The sequence below is a fragment of the Pinus tabuliformis genome, chromosome Q (assembly GCF_031772625.1).
Source record: "Pinus tabuliformis cultivar Carrire ecotype Pingquan chromosome Q, CPIR1, whole genome shotgun sequence".
Classification (NCBI taxonomy): Eukaryota; Viridiplantae; Streptophyta; class Pinopsida; order Pinales; family Pinaceae; genus Pinus; species Pinus tabuliformis.
In genome coordinates, this window is record NC_142296.1 from 245,896,049 (window position 1) to 245,902,132 (window position 6,084).

A 6,084-nucleotide genomic window follows, 5' to 3' on the forward strand; every position below is an offset into this window, starting at 1 on the left:
TTGATGAAGGAATACATTAATAAGCTAACAAAGAAAAGACTATAAAATAAGAAGCAAAAGTGCATCACAAGCAGTTATCAAGCAGAGAAATTGTTAACTTTGAATGCCCTACATTTCTCAACGTGGTATCAGAGCTTAGGAGATGAAGGCAAAGGGGGCAGTCAAAGTAAGTTGATACACAAGAATCAATCTTCAAAGAAATCATAAAAGAAAAGCGAAGGATGTCAACAAGTTCAAGATCTACATCAAAGAAACCCTAGATCGAAGGAAGCATAAAGAAAACCAAAACCCTATATGTACTTCAAATATCATCACATCATCAAAGGATCATGAATCAAGATTTCTCTCATCAATCACTCAAGAAGAAGGTCCTCTATCAACATCTAGATAAAAGAAGAAGCAAGCATAAATATGACAAGTAAGTCTATGACTATATCTGATAATATAAAAAATTCTTTTTGCAAGGAAATAAATAAATTGGTTGGGGCTGTAAATTTCCTTGCATGGATGAAAAGGACTGACCTAAATCTTATTGAGAATGAGGTCATGGATTACATTAAGGGATCAATAACCCTGCCTCCAAAATAATATACTCATGTTCATGCTAGATACATGAAGGGAGAAGTGACAGCCCAAAGGATTCTTATAGAAATCTATAAAAGACTCTCTAATCCCATATATATCAAAATTGGAAACTGCAAAAGCTATATATGAAAAACTGGTAGAGTTGTTTTCTATAAGTACTGCAGGAGAAGTAATCTCCTTAAGGAAATAACTATACAAAATAAATATATCCAAGGAAGACGGAATAGCCTCATACTTTATGAGGATATTATAAATTCGAGATCAACTACAAGAACTAGGAGAAGTTATGTCTGATAGAGAGATGACCACAATGGTACTAAATGCACTACCGAAAGAATGGGGTAACTTCACTTCAAGTTTATATGGGAAGAAAGAGACTACCCATTTCAAGATCTATGGTCACTCTGTAAGATCAAAGAAACTAGTTTGAAGGCAAAGATTGACGTCGGACCAAGTGAGCAGAATCAAGCATATGCTACAATGACAAGAAGAAAGGAAAATTTGGAAAGTTTGGTCCTCCAAAGAAGAGGAAGAACATGGATAAGATAAGATGTTATGGATGTCATGAACTTGGACACTATAGAAGAGATTGTCCTGACTGTGGAAAGGACAAGAGGAATATAGAAGAAGCACACATTACCGAGGAAGTGAAAGAACCCGAGTCAAAGAAGCCTAAGAATGAAGAAATACAAGATCTCTACTATGATTAAGATGATCTTTTTATAGAGAAGGTACTTTCCACTTGTAAATTATGGATAGGGTGAAGGTTAAATAAGATAGGATGCATCAGGTTAGAAAATAGTATAGAATCATTAGAAGTAAGAGCTCGAGACATGGGAAGTAAAAGGTATGTCTGGTACAGGTCCTACTGATTTCAAAGGATAGAAATCTCTTAGGAAACATATTTAATACTTATAGAAGTAGAGTTCATCATCGACTAAGATCATCTTAGAAGAAAGCATCTACCGAGTAAGGATATGAAACATCCTCGAGTTTCTCTGATAGAATTCTCATCAAAGGATTCACCGATGTAGAAAGGAATCAAAAGGTTTTCATCAGGAATTCCAACTTGTGGGATTCAAGGAATGATGGTATGATGACATAACAGGAAAGAAAGGCTGGAGAATAAAGTCTCTTCAAATGAAGAAGTATGGATGACTGAAAGAAATATGAGGTATGTTTGCTAACATAGGATATTATAAAAGTCATGTCATACGGTTGTAGATAATATGGATCATTATCTCCATCTTGGGAAACATGATCAAAATAAGAAACGATCTACTCCTCTGAAAGATTGCAACAAATCATAAGTCACTCTAGATGAAATCAACATAATATTTTCTCACATGAATCATGAGGAAGATGACCACAATCAAGGAACTATGATTGAATGCTCTTGGGAATGAAATGTGTGTGAGATAGGAAGAGATCGTGATAATATGCAACGAAGGTAAAAGAAATTCAACATCAAATTCCAAGAATATTTGACTAAAATATCTCTTGGAAGGATGTGAAGGCTCTAATGGAAGTTAGAAAAAGAGAAGACCCTTGACAAAGGATATCAGTGGGAGATATGTCAATCCGCCTACAAGATGTTGATACTTACAAGACGATGTCATGGTGAAAGATCATCACAAAGGTAATTCTAATTTGAAATGATTGGTTATGTTTAAACTAACATTTGGTTAGGCTTATGTAGAACTATCGAAGGGAAGGTCTATGGATGACTTCCAAATAGGCCATATAAAAGGATGTAATTTCCTTCTGAAAAATATGGGATAAAAATAGAATGACATGAAGCAAAGCCAAATGGAGAATCTAATGGATCACTTTTTGATAAGTTGAGGACATGTTTGACTCATTAACAAAAGTGATGAATGATCTATGCCCTCTATAAAGAAGTTCCCAAAGAATGAAGACTCCTTAGCAAAGAAGAAAATTCATGACATCAAAGGAAGGAGCTCTTCAGATAGCCAATTGTTTCAGGAACTCCACATAAGGAGTTGTGATAGGTCCCTGGTTAAGCGAGACCTTATAAGAAGTTTCTTACTTGGAAGAAACTTGGAAATTCCTAAGTTGGAAGCTTAGGTACATTCCTCTGTGATAAGAATGAGTACATTCCTTTAATGGAATAAAAGCTCTTGGTATAAAAAGGAGTGATAGACATGTTATTCTAATCTTCACTTGGGAAGATAGAATGGAGGATTGTGTAATCATTTGGCATCCGATGCTCTTAGGGGATGAGATAGGGCATCCCATGAAAGAGTAGTCGTGGAGGACCGATATTCTTTTGGGACTGGGGAGTCCAAGAAAAGAATAGTCCTTATGGAGCATATCCTTGGTGAACCCGGGTGGGGTATGTTCCTAGAGAGACAATGATGAGTATGTCTATAAATCATTGTTCTCACCAACATTGTGTTATGATCTTGTGGATAGATAGATTTGTTAGTCAATGCCTTCCTATATAGAACAATGTTGGTTGGTATGATGATATACAAATGAGTTACAAATCCTAATTCTTCTTATGAGAGATTCTTCAGATTGAGAAAGTCCAAGTACCATTATGAATACCTCCCTACTTAGGAGGGAGCATTGAAAAGTGTAACTAGGTTTGGTCTTCATAATGACATGTAAATATGATTTTAAGTAATGAGATGTAAGTAAGAAAAAAGAAATTATTTTATTGACTTGCTTCCTGGTTTCATGAGCAAGGATTTTGTTTTTGAGTCAAGACTCCCATTGAGAGTCCTTAGGATTTATTTGTCATCTAGTCATAAAATGTAAGATTCATTGTGATGTAAATGAAGCTGTGTTACACTTTGTAAAAGGTCAATATTGTCTATGTAAAGCATCCTCCAAGAACTTGTCACCTAACCTCTTCAAGTCGGCCTAAAAATGATGAAGAAGGTGTTAGATAAAGTCATCCTAACTCTAGCTGTCAAGTTGGCCTAAAGGTCAAATGATGAAGTGTATAAATATCCCTACTCAGCCTCATTTGGACATACACAATTCAGACAAGAAACTTGAACTACATTGAGACACGAAGAAGTGCGAAGAAAGGGAAGAAGCAGAAGTACGAAGAAGGAAGAGAACAAAAGTGTGAAAAACGGAGAGAAAGGATTCTTCTGGGTAATGCAAAGTTAGGGTTTCTTTTGGGCCAATGGAAGTAACTTTCTTCTAGGACAGTGAAGTATCTTCTAGGCAGTGCGAAGTTAAGGCATCATAGTTTCTTCTGGGGCAGCGAAGCATCTTAAGGGCAATAACTCCCGGGGTAGCAAAGGAAAGACTCTTATGGGTAATCAAAGTAGAGACCGAGTTTCTCTATAGAATACCTAGAGACCGAGAATCTCTAGGGAAGTTTTGTGTTAGGTACCTATACTACTAGTGTAACCCCTTATTGTTATTAGTACAACCCCCTTATTATATTGTTGTGCCCATGTAGTCCCGTATTGTTATTATTGTGCCCTTACATTATTATTGTTATGTCGGCTCTGATTATATTATGACCCCTTATACTCCTATATATAGAAAGGAGGTCTTGTCATTTGTATCATCCAAGAATTTTTCATTTGTGTAATGTAAAGGAGGTTGCCCCCTCGAAGAGGCTTATTTCTAAGGCGTTCATCTATCTTTTCTATCTTTTTGTGAGCTGGTTTCATAACATTTGGTATCAGAGCTTTGGATTCTAGGGTTTCGCTGCTCCAAACAGGTCATTGTGCCATTTTCGCTATAACTTTTTTTCTGCGACGTTTCAGAAGCTAAAAAAAAACCCATTTGGGCTGAAATAGTTCTGAACTTCGGGTCCAAATTTCAGAGTTTTTCTCACTATATTTGCGGAGATATGATTTGAGGAAGTTGGTGTTTTTGCAGACTCCCGAATTACATTCCAAACAAGGGACCTTGGGAAAATCGTCATAATTGTTGTTTTGAGCATCAGATTGAAATTTCGTAAGAAATTTCAGAAAGAGGACGGCCTCTAGTTTTCTGTGTATCAGTTTCAGGTACTAAGGTAGAAATAGTGATACGTGGCACTTCATACAAGTTCGCTCTTCTGAAAAGGTATATAATCAAGTCATCTTGGGAGATTGTGCATAACTCTTTCCTTGGAGAATCCAAATTCGATCAGACTGGTGGCATTGGAAAGAGGACGCAGAGAGATACTGCAGGAAGAAATTTCAGAACTTGGAGATCCGAAATTACAGAGTTACGGTAATTTCAAGGTCGAGCTCCTAAAATCAAGAAAAGACGATATGAGGAAGTTTGATGGCAAGGATCTGGTAAATTGGATACTACAGATGGAGCAATATTTTGATCTACATGGTGTACCACTGTTACAAAAGGTATGTATTGCATCTTTATATTTAGAACCGGATAAATTTTAATGGTATAAAGGGCTTTTTTCTCGTAAACAACTTGTTACATGGTCAATTTTCACGGAGGAAATGATAGCACATTATGAGGATACAAAGAGCAACACCTTCTTTAGAGCAACACCACAACAATTGGAAGAAAAAAGAGCAAAAGGGCTTTGTTACAAAGTTGAAAGCAAAATTATGGAAACAAGGAAGTTTACCCCTCACAACTATAAAGATGGAAGTGTTGTTTCTCCTAGCCTTCCACAACCTACAAGGGTTACACCACAACAATTGGAAGAAAAAAGAGAAAAAGGGCTTTGTTACAATTGTGATAACAAATACATTAAAGGTCATAAGTGTGCTGAGAAGAAATTATTTTACATAGATTATGAAGAGGAGGAAGAAAAGGATCAAGAAACATCAAAAGAAGAGGATATATACCAGGAACCAACCCCAGAGAAAGAAGAAATGAATCTGACCATATCTTGTAAACCATTGGTAAGAATTACCACTCCTCAAACTCTAAAGATAGAAGGACATATCAAGAATAAAAAGGTTCAAGAAGTGAAAGATCACATCAAGAAAGAAGAAATGAATCCAACCATATCTTGTAATGCATTGGCCGGAATTACCACTCCTCAAACTATCAAGATAGAAGGACATATAAAGAAGAAAAATGTTCAAGAAATGAAAGATCACATCGAGCATCAAAAAATGAATCCGACCATATCTTGTAATGCATTGGAAGAAATTACCACTCGTCAAACTCTCAATATAGAAGGACAGAACAAGAAGAAAAAGATTCAAGCAGTGAAAGATCACATTGAGCATCAACGACAAGTTCTCCAACTTTAAAATGGTAACGTCACTTGGTGCATAATCGAATGAAACAACAGATAGATCAACATCGCAGTGAAAGAAGTTTTGATGTAGGCGATTGGGTATTTTTACGGCTACATCTAAAGCAAGATATTATGAGAAGGAAATGTTGAAATACTACATGCACTTAAGAAATGGCAACCCTATCTAATGGGAAGACACTTCAAGGTAAAAACAGATAATGATAGTCTTAAATACTTTTTAAAACAAAGATTATCTTTAGAAGAGCAGCAAAAATGGGTCACGAATATGTTGGGTTATGACT